Below are 15,766 nucleotides of genomic sequence, written 5' to 3' on the forward strand. Positions count from 1 at the left end.
TTGTGCTTTGCAAGTTCTGGGCTAGGTACATGGAAAATTTGCCTTTTCCCAAGTCCTAGGCCATGCTACTTGGAAAATTTGTTCATGACCATTGAATTTTTCAATCTTCAGAAAAAGTTCCTTCGTAGCCCCTCATTTTCAAGTGGGCTTACTGAACTGATTTCTTTTCTTTTCTTTAAAGGGATGAGGATTTGTTTTCTTCTCCAAGGATCTTCTAAAATATCCTTTCTTGGCTGTGAACAAATTCTTTATGGAAAGAATCTTCTTTTATGAGTCATCTAAGGTTGCTCTCAATGGTAGACTGATGGCCAGGAGCTCCACCAAGATGATTCTGTCATGGTGTTTTCTTCAAGTGGGGGATCTTCGTACGGGGATCCTGGAAGAGGATGACTTCCTCTAGGCATGCTTGTTGAAGGCTGTCTTCACAAACCTCATAGTCTGTTTCTTTACAAGGATCTCTACCGCTACTACTTTTTTAGAGATCTTCTCATTTAATAGGTATTTCTCTTCTTCGGGGAACTGGGTCAGTGAGTTTGTTACAGCTTAGCTCTTGATAGCTCTGGGGATCCTTCAGACCTATGTTGTATTGAGAAATTAATATTAACCACCGGACTACTCTTCAAGATTGCAGGAGTTGATTGAGGAGGGCTTTTATTGGATGAGAGCTTGTCACCAATAGGATTTGATGGGATGAAAAGTAATGATTCAATTGTTGAGATGCATAACTGCCATACACGCCTTTTCTATGTTGGGATACCTCATTTCAGTGTCCTTCAATGCTTTGTATGCCTCTGTATGGTTGATATTGTTGTTGCCTTAGTTGGATCTATGAGGAGATCGATGTTAGGCGAAGGAAATTTATCCTTTGGAGATGCCTTATTTAGTTTGAAGGAGTTCACGCCAATAAATCTTCTTATTTTTTTTTAATAGCTCCACCAGTTGCTCTTTTTTTCTGTACTGACTGCTGATTAGGATGGGCCCTGGGTTCCTTGCGTCAGCCCCCAAGTTCACCTCTTCTAGTTTTTCCTTTGGTAGGATTTATGTCTTCCTTTTCATATCTGTAAGTTCCTCCAGGATCTTCGTAAACAGTATATTAGCCTTCCTCCTTCTTTCTTTTTCTGCCCAAGGGATCCCTCAAACCATGGGCATTGCTTCCTTCTTCTAGGATGGGAACCCCTCGGGATCCTGGAGATGGGAAATTCTGACTCATCGTATCCCCAGGTTCCTCCAGGATCTCTTCCTGGGCTATCATGTAAGATGGTGGTCCGAGATCCTCTTGTAGGCTACATTCAGGTCCCGCATGCCTTCATGAGCAATATTCTGCTTTCCCTCCAGGTTTCTTCTTCTTCTGCGATAGGAACCTCCGGGATCCCAAATATGGGAGCTCCCCGGGATCCTAGCAATGAGATATTCTTCAGCTGGAGCAGATTCATCATAAAGTACATTTTCCACAAAGTTTACTTTGTGTTGGATGAAATGACTAAGATTGGCAGTGACTTTTGTGGGCTTCCCATTCAATCCCTCTTTCACGTACTAGTAATACATTGAGAGGATTAGGCAATAGTTGTGATGTCATGGTTGGCCTTTAGAGCTAGTTGTAGGCGTCTTCCAGTGGTCTCTGTATCTCCTCCAAATCTTGTTATTTCCATAGGTGAGCCCAATTATTGAGCTGTAAGAAATGATAGATGTATTGTATAGTTGTTGAGCTTTCAATAATGTTGATTTTGCTACTGACTTGCAATATAGTGTTTCTATTGATTTTCTTCAAAATATATTTAAGGTCCACTGCATAATAGGCTTTAGCCCCCAAGACATGAGGCGGTTGTTGAATCATGCTTGATCCACCTTCTCTTGATGCTATTATGGAACTTCTATCCATTTTCCGGATGCCTCCATTTTTTTTTTTTTTTCACAACCATTTTACTTTGCTGGATTCGTGGAAATACTTCGCCTTTGCTGGAACTAATGATCTTTTAGGCTTTGCTAAAATTGAGGGTGTACTTAGCCTTGCTGGAATTAAGGATCTCCTCAACTTTGTTGGGATCAAGGATCTCCCAGGCTTTACTTTCCTCGAGTTAAGGATCTCTTAAACTTTGCTGGAATTAAGGATGTACTCAGCCTTGCTGGAATAAAGGATCTCCTCAGTTTTGTTGGGATCAAGGATCTCCTCAGCTTTGTTGGGATCAAGGATCTCCCAGGCTTTGCTTTCCTGGAGTCAAGGATCTCTTAGACTTTGCTGGAATTAAGAACGTACTCAGCCTTGCTGGAATAAAGGATCTCCTCAGCTTTGTTGGAACCAAAGATTTCTTAGGCTTTGCTGGGATCAAGGATCTCCCAGGCTTTGCTTTCCTAGAGTCAAAGATCTCTTAGATTTTGCTGGAATTAAGAATGTACTCAGCCTTGCTGGAATAAATGATCTCCTTAGCTTTGTTGGGACCAAGGATCTCCAAGGCTTTGCTGGGATCATGGATCTCCAAGGCTTTGCTGGGATCATGGAACTACTCCATTTTGCTAAACCCGTGGCTGGAGCCAAGGAACTTGTCCATTTTGTTAACCTGCGCCATATGATATTATTATCAAGTTGCTGCAAAATTATTCAGCCCCACAACGTGAGGAAATTGCTTTGCTATGTAATTTACATTTCATCAAATCTCTTTGATTCACTTATTTCTCTTTCTTCTTTTTTTTCTTTTTAAACAAATGAAACAATATCATGAATTTTTTTAAAAGAAAGAATACATTAGCCCCCAAATGTGGGGCCATTTCTCTATTATGTAGCTCATACAATCTTCATTTCATCAATATATTTTATTTGTTCACTTCTCCATTTTTCCTTAAAGCAATGAGACAATATTATAATTGTTTAAATATTACTACATGACCCCCTGTTTTTCTTTTAAAAAGCAGGGCAATGATCTATTATGTTCAAATGAGATAATACTATAATTGTTTAAATATTACTACATGACCCCCTGTTTTTCTTTTAAAAAGCAGGACAATGATCTATTATGTTCAAATTGTAAAGCAGAGAAAATAATAACGCATAAAACTTATCTTGTGTTGGGAAATTCCCCAAAATTCCATATAGAGTCTCTCGGTAGAACGTTCGTTGGAGGAACCCACACTTTTGGGATCTTGATGTTGAATGCACTAAGAGGAACTTTCCTTCCTCTAGGTGTTTCCTAGCTTTGGAGCCATGCTTGCGAAGGGACGACTTTTTCCCTCTCCTTTTTCCCAGTCCCCAGTGGAGTCGCCAAAATGTGAGAGTGCTTTTTTCTTTAGCACACAGGCCCAAGGATCCTGGGCCAAATAGTTGTATTTTTGGTGGACTGGACTTGGTTCACCGCAGCTAAATGGGGGGCTGATTACAAACCAAGTTGTACGCAAGTCACATAAATCTCCTCAAGGCAAAAATGCGATTCCTCCTGGTACCCCGGGCATACTGTCGTGGGATCCCGGGACGTATTAGGCCTGTAAGAACCCAGAATCTCTGGTTCTCTGCACTATTAGGATATATATATATATATATATATATAATACACATACATATATGTAAGTGAATTTTATGAGAATGATTCAGCCACGAGGATCCTGGCCAGAAAGGTTAATATCAAAGGGGTTCTCTTCACCAAACACCGGGAGGAGGAAGTTATTAACCACATCCTCCAAGGTGATCGTCAATTCACCAGTAGAAAAGAAAAAAGTATGAAGGGAAGGGCACCAATGACGTACCAGATGCCTGAGCCCTTTGGCGTCTCTGAAGCCCTCAAGGTTTCTGGAAATAGCCACTGCCTTTTGGATACCGGCGCGCTCCAAACAACCCACAAACTCAGCATCAGACAGTTCCTTGTCTACCCATATAGGCCAGCCCTGAATCTTTCCCGGAACAAAATCAAAGAAAATAGGAACTGCCTCTCGGATTCCTTGTCTGATCTGGAGATCGAAAATCTCTCTAGGATCAGGAACCTGGGCGGAACCAGCGAAACCCGCTTGGCCAGAAAACATCCAAACGTGAGGGGATGGAGGAGCCTCACCATGAGATATATGAAGGAAAAATAAACTGAGAGAATACCAAGGATCCCGTAAAGGGAAGGCCGGACGTTCAGTAACCTCGTGAGAATCACTCGGAGCAGAACCAGAAGAACCTTCACCCTCAGAAGGACTGGGAGTACGCTATCTCCTCTTTCGAGAAGAAGAAGAAGCCATCAGAACAACACAAAAAAAGATTGAAAGTGCGAAAGGGAGGAAGACCAGAGTAACAGAGAAGAAGAGAAAAAGAAAGAGAAAACACAAAGAGTGAAAGACTCAGAGAAGCAAAGTGATAAGATGAAACGGCTACAATAAAGACGCAAATAGCAGTTGGGGAAAACAGTTTATGGAAAGACGCGCCAGTTGACAAAAAAATTTAATTTGAAGAAAGGATTAATCAACAGTTATTAATGAGAAATAACGGGAAACGAGAAAAGTGGGTAGAGGAGTTTTACCTCAAACACCCAACTGCCACGTCCCGTATAAAGAGGAAGCTGCAAAAAAGTAATAATTATAAGGGAATGCGACACGCAAAAAGGAGGTGACTAAAAGCAGCAGAAAAGGGCCGGGATCCCAAATAAAAAGGAAGGGAACCCAGTAGAAGTTGGAGAAGGGGATCCTACGAAAATTTTAGAAAATCTAAATCACTCACGCGTGGGCTTCAGGCAACCCACGAGCTCGGGGGGCTAAATGTTGAGGTCTAAAAAGGATCATAGTGAAGGAAGCCCAAAAGAATAAGTCAAGCCCAAAAGAATAAGTCAAGCCCAAAAGGAAAAATCAAGCTAAGCCCAAAGTAACAGATGTAGGAAACCCATGAAGGAATAAAAAGCCCAAGGGATCCTGAAGCCCAGACAAAGAATCATCCAAAAAGAGGATCACGGCAAGGGATAAGAAGCAAGGATCCTCAGGAACCTTCAAGAGGCGCAGACCCCTTCAGGCACAAAGACAAAAGAAGACTAGGACAGCTCGATAGAAAAAGACAGAAGAAGGAAACAAGAAACAAAAGCAGAAAAAGAACACAAACGCCAGTAGAACCCAGCGACCTCTCATGGCACAGACAGAAAAAGCCTCGAGGAACCAAAACGGAGAAGCATAGAAGAAAGAATGATAACAAGTGGCTTTCAAAATGGCAGAGCAGGATTCCGCCCGGATGGGAAAGAAAAGGGAAAAGTGGAAAACGCCAAAAACGGGGATGCCGAGAAGGGCATACCTCAGCACATCCCAAAGAAGATGGCCAACCAGGAACTTTCAAAAGAATCAGAGCTGAAAGAAGGAAAGAATGAGAAAAAACGGAAATGGGACTTACCAAGATGATGGATACAGGACGTGCTCTGTTTGCAAAAGGGTAAAACAGGGGAACCAACGGTTCCCCGGGAGGACCAAAAACTCCATTATAAAAGGGAGAGGATTTTCAGTAGGAAGAATATCATAACAGAGCCATTAGAACTCTGTAAAATTTAAGAATAACAGAGTCATTAGAACTCTGTAAAATTTAAGAAAAACAGAGGAATGTCTCCCGGTATCCCAGAAACAGCCACTATAGCACATACTTGGATTCAAAGGGATTCAAACTTTGCAAGTCTTAGAGGCTTGAATAGCCATCAAAATCTGTAATTTTTGAGTTTATTTGAACCTTGTATTACGTCTTAGTGAGCACATTTGTAATCCACAATCAAGAAAATAATGAAATATCTCATATTGATTTGAGAATTTCTAACAATTACTTTGCATATTTCTTTACTGCTTCTTGCTGCTCAATACATATATATTCTTGCTCGTAAAGCTGAGTCCCTGCCCAAACAAAGCCACTCAGACTTGAGTTCCAAATCCCACAAGTCTTGTGCGAAAGCATAAGTCTGTGAGAATTGGGGCCAGGATCCTCGTGGCTGAATCATTCTCATGAAATTCATTTACATATATGTATATGTATTAATATATATATATATATCCTAATCTAAGAAACTAACAATTATTTGAAGATATGTGCATTGTATAGTTGTTCTTGTGTAGGACCTATAGAGGTAAAAGGAAAGAACAAAACTCCATTGCATATCAAGCATGGAGAAAGATTGTATAGTGCAGAGAATCAAAGATTCTGGGTTCTTACAGGCCTAATACACCCCGGGATCCTACGACAGTACGTCCCGGGATCCCACGACAGTACGCCTGGGGTACCAAGTGAAGGAATTCTTTAAAATATTTATACGATAAAAGATAAGCCTTAAATATTCTATTTCAATCTCTTTCTCATTGTGAATATTATGAACATCTATTTTACTTATTTTGTAAGAGTAAATGGTCATTTTATGATACTAAAACACTTATAATTGTATTTTATTGCTTAGGAGGAATCACATTTTTGCCTTGAGGAGATTTATGTGACTTGCGCACAACTTGGTTCGTAATCAGCCCATATTTAGCTGCGGTGAACCAAGCCCAGTCCACCAAAACACAACTATTTGGCCCAGGATCCTTGGGCCTGTGTGCTAAAGAAAAAAGCACTCTCACATTTTGGCGAGCCCAAGCTGAGAACGATCCTCTACAGTTTGATCCATCTATCAGAAGGATCAAGGCCGTTAATCACGCTCTGATCGCACGGCCATGGTTCATCCACCAGGTTTGGGGTCCTGTCTCCTTAGTGAGCAAGGATACAGAGGTACGATCCTATAGAACAAATCCATTGTCATTCGTGACAAAAAGGGGAAGTATTTTTGGGATGATGAGAGTAGTCATGTATTTAGGGGGAGAATTAGAATAGGAAACTTTTGTTAGGGGGAATGTCTATATTTTTTAGGGATGTAGTGAGGATTTTATGTACTTTTCTTTTCCTTATCTTTTAGTTACATTATCCTTTTGTAAACCGGTCTTATGACCATTTATTTATGACATACATTGTATTTATTTCTCATTTATATATATGATGATGTATGTTGTTATTAACCTATCTCTTCATGGGTTGTTTCTTTTCTCTCTTTATACACGTGTTTATTTACGTATGTAATCCTTTATTTCTATTTCACACTAAGATGCCTTGATGAGTTTTGTTTAAAGTGTTTAAGAAAGATAGGTTTTCAAAAACTATCATGCCATGAACTCTCTTCTAGCAAAGTTTTTCAAGAGTTTGTGTTAGGATTAGATTTTATTGTATTTAACAAGTGATTATGAGTTTAGTGTTTTAGGACTTCTCTCATACTTCATTTGTTTATTGTGGTTTTATCACGGATTGCCAAAGGAGAAGATTGTTAGGACATAAGTAGATATTGTTAGAGACATATTTTATGTAAATTGGCTAATCCTTTGACAAAACGCACTTTTCTTGTAATTGGGTAGATCTAGGATGAGTTTATTATTTCAAGGAACAAGAGTTCAAGGTTAATATTGAAGCCATGCAAATCTGTCCAAAAACAAGTGAAGAAGTGCTATTCATTAAAGCTTGACAGATCCATATCCATTGAGGTTTAATGCTGATGCTCAACAATAGCATGGCAATAGCTCGACAAAAGCTGTATCTATCAAGAATTACAAAATTCAGATTTCCAAATCTGATTTCACGCATATCCATGTGTATTTGTGTAGGGTTTTTTTCTCACAACCCTAGACATATATAATGATTATTTTAAGGGCCATCAAAGGTGATGCAAAGTGATGCAACTCAATGCAAATTGATTGTGCATGCAAATTGTGACCGGAGACAGAATTTGCCCAAGTTTATCATATTTCTTGTAGAAACTATTGCGTCTTTGCGCTAAGGGTTTTGTAACCAAGGAGTTTCTTGATCTTCATCGTTGGATGAACTGAAGAATTTTGCAGCCAATATCTTCCTCAAGTTGATGTGTTAGTCATGTACTTCGATCTATGCATCAATTGGTTAGTCATGTACTGGGAGTCGTGCATTGAAATGAGAGATTGTCACTACATTATAAGTCCAATTGGGTATTGGAGTAAGGGTTCAACTGTAGGTTGGTATTAGGTATTGGGATTTCTTTTACTTGTAATAGCTTGTTTTGATAATAGTGGATTCTCAGGAGTGATGACCTTAAATTCACCCGGTAGGGTTTTGCCTCGGTGATTTTTCCCATTCGTAAACAAATCACCTGTGTCAAATTTATTTTCTGCTACATTTAACTTTGTTGGTGATTTGTTTGTGCTACCACGCTTATTGCATGTAATTGAATATAATTAATTTCACTTGGCTAAATTAATTGATTTAATTACTAAAGGGGTTAATACATTCTTGGCCTATCATTATTTATAGACACTTAGACGTATCAGTATTAGACATATCCTTTCTAGAAGTGAGATGCTCTATCCAAAATATATATTAGTTCAAGCAAAATATCAATTTGTCTATGAAGTAACACCATCACTTTGGAGTTGAAAAATCAAATCAAAAGTAAATGGCACAAAGTGCAATTTAACTTAAACTGTTAGACTTGTGTTATATTCTAAAGATTTAAGATTAAATGTTTAGAATTATATTTTGTGTGTGTTGGCAAACCGAGAACAAAACATGTCTAGTTTATGTGTTAGGCCTTGCTCAAAGGTGTAAGTTTCAAGCTTCAAGTTCAAGCTAACTGCAGAAAAGAAGAGTCAAAATCTGCTAAGCTCGATCGATCGAGAATTAGGCCTAATCGATCAAGAATCGTAATAATCAGATTCTGCAAAAATTTTAAACTAGGCCCAAGCCCACGAAAACGTTTATGGTTTCAATCTAACTTGTACACATATAAAAGGGAAACCCTACCTACATTTTGTAGACTTTTAAAAGACTTATGTGTTACTCTTTGTGAGATCTGAGAGGTTTTGTACCTTCTAACTACACAAGCATCTACCGAAACAAGATCTACAATCAAGCAGTGGTAGAACCTAGTTGCTGCTACGAAGATCAACAACTGAAGTTGATCTGAACCCTTTGAGTGAGATCTCAAGGTCACAAGCATGAGTGCTTGTGTGCTACAAATCCAAGAAGAGAATGAGTTTGTGGATTCAAAACTTACACGTAATCGTGTCAGTAAGTTACTACCTGAGGTAGTAATAGATTTAGGGTTAAATCTGATTGTAAAAACTTTGATTCTCTTATAGTGGATTTGTTTTACTTTGAGGATAGCTAAGTTAAATCATCCCCAGGTTTTTACCTTGAAACAGTCTGTTTCGTTGGTTTTCCTAGGTCATCATATCGTGGTGTTATTTACATTTCCGCTGCTATGCATGATATGATTTATTATTGTTTAACCTAGACCTAAATAATAACCTAAGTAATCACTTGACTAATATATTAGGTTAAAAATCTAATTTAAGGGGTCTAAACAAACAATTTGGAAAAATAGGACTAGAATCCGTCACACAGAGCATCAACTTCTCCTTTTTCTTTTTTTATATTAAATAAGGCATCATCTTTGTTAAAATTCCATTTATGCTGTTTCTTGGATTTGTATTACTGTATCTTCCTTTACTCTTATCCAATGAGACTATTGACTGGATGGTATCCTCAAATATGTGGAAAAGCCAATCTATTTATTTGCACCTCTTGAAATTGTTCACTTTGCTTTGAGTATTCCATTCTTAAACTTGATTATGGCCTTTCCTGTGATATTTTGCGATTTACTACTTGTTTTAGCCCATTATATCTTTATTTCCCTTCTTAGATGGGCTTCTTCAAGCATAGTTCCTAAAAGACTTTCTAGAGCGTGAGCAGCCAGGTAACCTACTATTGAAGCCTTTTTTTGTCCAATAGCTTGGAGATTAATGTTTCATTTACTGGACATTTAATTTCGTTTCATCGACTGTTTGAGAGATTATTTATATTAAGAGACATTAGAGATTTAGTTTAGTATACAATATACACTATTAATTCTAGAGTTTTAAAATTAAAAAAATTCTGGGGCATCATAAAAGACGTTGGGGCATCACATTATATATCTTGAAGTATGATGATCTTCCACACAAACCAACGAAACCAACTTGAATAACTCGACATAGAACAGTCGACAGACTCGACACACATCTAAACACATGTAATCCTTAAATTGGACTTATGGTGATTCTTAGCCTATGATAGACACCTCAAGCTTATGATCGTTTTCCAAAATGCAAGGTGAAAGTATTGCTTATTTGACAAGAATGATCTTAGTGCATTGTAATTCACCAGGTCAAGGTTTGTTTAATTTGCATTCAACACAGAAGCCAAGAAGATCAATCAAGGTTGCTCGTGTACTTGAACGGGCATAGTCCTCACTAATAGCTGCGAGCATTCAAAATCTCATGAGGGAATAGAAGAAGTCTAGTGTGAGCTCATCTTGCATATGGCCGGCTTAAAATACACTTTGGGACAGAGAGATAGAAATCTTCCTTTAAGGGGTCCACTGTTATGACTAAAGTGATATTGTATGAACCCACATCACAAAATGAATATACACACACATACACTTGTATATAGTTATTTATGCTTTTGCTTGAAAAAGTGAGCAAATTTTTTTTTTTTTTTAAGAGATAACTAAACTCAAATTTTAGAAAAATTCGTAATACAATATTTTTTCTATGTTTTAAATCATAAATTTTATTTATACATGGATTTCTATCATATAAAATTGGATTGAATAAGTCATATGTTATTAAGTATGTGAAAGATTTATAAAATTTATATAAAAAATGAATTTACATTGAGCACTTATGTGGTATTTGTAATATAGTTTTAGTTTTATTCAAGTGATATGAGATACTTTTTCCTTTAGTGAAACTTTTAAGCTTTTAAACATTAGAATTTTTATTTCAATAAATAATGATCTAGGTTTAAAGTTTAGGGTACAAAAAGGGAAGTTTCAGGCAACCACTTGTAGTAGTGTTCATGAGCCATGTTCAAAGGAGGATTATGCTAATCTATATATATATATATATATATATATATATATTGTTCAATAAGACTAATAATGGGAGTTTAAGCATCAGCAATTTTGAAAGGAGATGCCTTGACTTCATCCTTCTTAGTAGTTATCAAATTCAAAATTGTTTTAAGAGGAGGATGAGTAGACTTGACAATGGTTTTATCTACTTTAACAAAATTTGACTTTTTTTATCACATTTAAATGTTGTATTGAAACTTCATCTTTTGAAATATAATGGTTTTCAAGAAAATCAAAAAACAAAATAAGTTTTTTCAATTGATTCATCTTTTCTAACCATTTTCTTTTAACATGGTCTTTTTCAGACTGAGCAAAATTATTTTGGAAATATTTTCTTTTGTTTCTGTTTTTAGCGAGCATAAATTCATCATACAAAGAAACCAAATCAACTTCAAGTCTTTCACCCAAAATAGTCAAAACTCTTAATTGATTTTGGTAAACAGGGGTTTCAATAGGAGGAAAATCAAAATCAGATGGACAAACAGATTTAGTGTCATCTTCTTCTTCACTAGCAATTCTGCCATATGGAGAGGAAGATTCTGCTTTGGTGGAGTAAAAAGGAGTGCTAATTTGGGATTTATTACTTGAAACACCTTTCATCTTCAAACCAGTGGGTTTTTCCAAATTCTTTTGCAAAAATTCATTAATCTCTTGATCTCTTTTTGAAATACTTTTAGACCTAGCAAAGGAATGTCTTCCTTCATTGATCCTCAAAGGTGGATTATTTTGAAAACTTATTTTAACAGTACCATCAAGATATTGTTGAATATGAGTGAGATCTAGCTCATCAAAAACAGGTTTAGCAGGAGGGGATTCTTGTTCTAACAACCAATCATTAGGAACCTTAACATTTTGCCATTGAATCATTTTTGGAACTTGAACTTTAGAATCAGGGGTTGAATATTGAATTAACATGGTTTTACCAGAAGGTTCTCTAAGAATCTTAGCACATGGGTTTATTTGAGTACCCAACAGTCTATAATAAATGCGATAAATCAAAGCCAAAGGCTTACTACCTTCTTCCATGTGATAACCATATGAAGCAATATTCAATGTCAAAGCTTTAACAATATTAGGATCATCCAAAGCAAGAGTAAGATCAGGATAACAATTAAAATAAACAGGACTATCATACATAGAAGCAGTAGTGTAAGGTTGAATTTAATCAACCATTTTATTGGCTTTATTCCGTGCCAAATTTGCTTGTATTTCAGCATTTAGTAACCCTGTATTTAGGTGGGTTTGTTGTAAGGGTAGTGAGTGAGATAGAGTGTTGATTGCTCAAGAGTGTGTAAGAAAACAGAGACTCGCGGCTTGTTCTCGTGGGTGGCTCGCGGCTTCAAGCCGCCAAACGCAACACACGTGTCAAGCGTGCCAGAAGGTGATCAGTCATACTAGCTGGAGCACTACAGGACAAAACAGGACAACTGGCCATACAGTTATCTCAAGACTGGATCTCGCAACTCAGTCAAGTTGCGAGGTCAAGCCGCGAGTCACCCCTGTTTTGTAAAACCTGACGTTTCACATTCCTCTCTCAGTCCAGTATAAATATCCCTTATACCCACAAATGAAAGAGGGCTTCCAGAGAGAATTTTGAGAGAGAAACCCTAAAGAAAAATAAGATTGATTCACTTACAATCTATACATTAGAGTCTCTTCAAATTCCTCAACTCTCTTCCTCTCCATTGTTAAATCCTTGAGTGGCATTTTACCAAAACCTTGTTCTCACCATATTCATCACTGTGAGAGGGTTGTTTGGTTTTCTGGGAAGCATTTAGGAAGGAACCAATCTACATTGGTTGATGCTACGGTCTAGTAGCGGAATCCGGGAAGCTAGAAAAGAAAAAGGTTCGGCGTAACCTCGTTGGAGCAAGAAGCTTGGAGGGCTTAGGTGCACTGGGTAGATTAGGCTTGGAGGGTTTATTGCTGTCCATGTATCCCAACTACATTTTCTAGTGGACTGTTTACCGCTTGGAGGGCGGCGGAGAGGTTTTACACTAAGGGCTTCGGTTTCCTCTTCGATAACACATCGCGTGTTGTTTTTGTGTTTGCATCTTCCTTCCCTTTTATCTTTGCCTTTTTATTATCTGCTGTGGGTTGTGATTTTAATTTGGCTTAGATAGTTTTTCCAATTCTATATTATAGCTTATGTTCATTTTCCGCACATTAGTTGTTTGACATAATGCTTGAATTGGTTAAGTTGTAAATTGGGGGTCTAAACGTTCAAGGGTGTCTATACACATATTTGAACTTTAATTTGGTATCAGAGCGGGTACACTTTTAGTGGTTTCATTGCCATTGTGTGATCCTTGACTCCCTTTTGAGATGGATCGGTCTCAATCCCTAAATGCACCTCCATATTTTGATGGTAGTAATTATGCTTTTTGGAAGATTCACATGAGAGCCTTTCTATGTTCTATTGATGAATTTGTTTGGGATGCTGTTGAGATAGGTTGGACCAGGCCTGAGGAAGCTAAATCTACATGGGATAAGGCAGCTTTTGCTGCATCTAATGCTAACAGTAAAGCACTCAATGCTATTTTCTGTGGTGTGTCTCCAAATGAATTTCACAGGATCTCTCACATTACCGTTGCTAAAGAAGTATGGGAGATATTGGAGACCACTTATGAAGGCATGAAGAAGGTAAAAGACACCAAGCTGCAGATGCTAACCACTCGATTTGAGGAACTAAAAATGAGTGAGGATGAGTCCTTTGACTCTTTCTATAGCAAGATGAATGAGGTGATTGTCAGCAAGTTCAATTTGGGAAAGAAAACGGAGGACTCTAAAATTGTAAGGAAGATCCTTCAATCATTGCCGAAAAGTTTTAATGTTAAAGTGACAGCGATTGAAGAGAGCAAAGACCTTGATGACATCAAAGTCCAGGAACTGGTTGGTTCTCTTTAGACCTATGAGATATCACTGCCCAATCAACGGAAGAATAAATCTCTTGCTCTTAAGACCATTAATGAGAAGGTGGAAGATCATGACTCATCGGGAGAAGATGTGGTTGACAAAGATGTTGCTTACCTTGTAAAAAATTTCAGAAAATTCTTGAAATTCAAAAATAATGGCAAATTTGGTGATAAAGGAAAATTCCAAAGTTCAGAAAGGGAGAAAAGGGAATTCAAAAAGAAAGATGGAAAAGAATCCCAACCTACACAAGGTGTCACTTGTTTCGAATGTAATGGGCATGGACACTTTAAGAAAGAATGTCTGAATTATTTGAAATCGAAAGGAAAAGTGTATGCCACAACATTGAGTGACTCGAATTCATCCGACTCAGAATCTGAAGAAAGCTGTGATGGAGAGGGGAACTATTCAACTTTTATGACTATTGCTCATGTTGAGTCTTCAGACGAGTTGAATTTGCTTGTACGAGACCTTGGAGAACATAGTGATGAAGAATCACTAGGAATTATTGAAGAATCAGATACTAAAGAAGATGAAAGCACAGCGAATCTTCAAGAGAATTATAACTCACTCCTGAAGAAGTTGGGTGAGTACACAAGGGTGGCCAAGGCAGCTGTGAGAAAAATGAAGAAGGCAGAGGAGGATTATAAAAGTCTCCTAATCCAATATAGGGAGGCCAAATGTGAGGTAGAAACACTGAATGGTGAGCTGTCAGAAGCTTACACAAAAGTGAGATTTCTTGAGCAAGAGGCTCTGCAAGCAAATGCTAAAATTGAGAGGGTCACCACCAAGAAGCTAGATGATGTTATTTCATCTCAAAAGAGCTTTTCAGACAAATCCGGGTTGGGATATACCGGAGGAAGTAGCTCATCTGGAAATGTCACTAAGGAAGTGAAGTTTATAAAGGTCAAAGAATCAGCTGATGTTGGTCCTACTGCTGAGAAGCCCAAGATAGAGGAGAAGAGAAATGTGGGGAACGAACGGTTGTTGAATTCCCGTAATCAATCTATAGGCAGGTCTGAATCTCGTGCCAAGTCTCGTCCACGACCACAAAGAGGTCTTAGATCAACTTATGTGTGTTATCATTGCGAACTTCAAAGGCATACTCGACCAAATTGCCAAAAGCTGAGAGCAAAGAATAGTGCAACTCCTCAAAGGTCACGAGGACCTAGAAATGATAGAAGAAATTGGGCAGGTGAACAATCGAGAGATCAAAATGGTGATCCCGAAATGATGAAGATGATTGGTGCATTCACCAACTGCTTGGAAAGCTTCTCACGAAGGTTTGAAAGCCCTAACTCTCGTACCCAATCCTATAAGGAAATCACCCCAAACGCAACTGACGTGTGGGTGAAAAAGGGTATTCATGTATAAGCATTACAACATGTCCATGCATTAATACTTCCTATGCTTTGTGACGATGTTTGATTGTTTGCTTATTGTTTATGTTGATGGTTGTTTGTTTGTCTATTTGTGCATATTTTTTGGTTTTTGTTTTTGTTTTTGATCAATCCTTTTCTTCTTGTGTCAAAAATCCAAAAATTACATAAAAATCAGAAAATCAAAAAGTTTGATTGACATTGTTGAGTTTTTGTCTCAAAACTTGTTTTGCCTTATACCTTTGTGCTAATGGCTTTGTACATTTTCGAGCATAGCTTGTTTCATTGCACTCATATCACTGTGGGAGAAATCTTGAAATCTATGTGATTCTTGTAAATAGATCTTCAAACTTGTCATGAATGATTAGTGAATGGTTGTGATGATCTTGAGACATGCATAGACTTGTGTCTATATATCTTCCCACTTTTTATTTTTGTTTTTGCTAAAAAGAGCTCACCAAATGTAAATCTCCAAATGAAAAGAGATATTGAGCTGCAAAAGCCTGTCGCACACTCTAGTATTCGACTAGGAAAAAGGGTAAGCGA

The 15,766-nt window shown here is 37.8% G+C and overlaps 1 non-coding gene across 1 annotated transcript; it reads right to left on the minus strand.

The window, feature by feature from the left end:
- Positions 1-6,505: 6,505 nt before the first annotated feature.
- Positions 6,506-6,720, minus strand: LOC115978482. Its single transcript, XR_004088758.1, has one exon. It is a non-coding gene; the product is annotated as a small nucleolar RNA U3 (small nucleolar RNA).
- Positions 6,721-15,766: the final 9,046 nt, after the last annotated feature.

This window comes from Quercus lobata, chromosome 2 (genome assembly GCF_001633185.2).
Source record: "Quercus lobata isolate SW786 chromosome 2, ValleyOak3.0 Primary Assembly, whole genome shotgun sequence".
Lineage (NCBI taxonomy): Eukaryota > Viridiplantae > Streptophyta > Magnoliopsida > Fagales > Fagaceae > Quercus > Quercus lobata.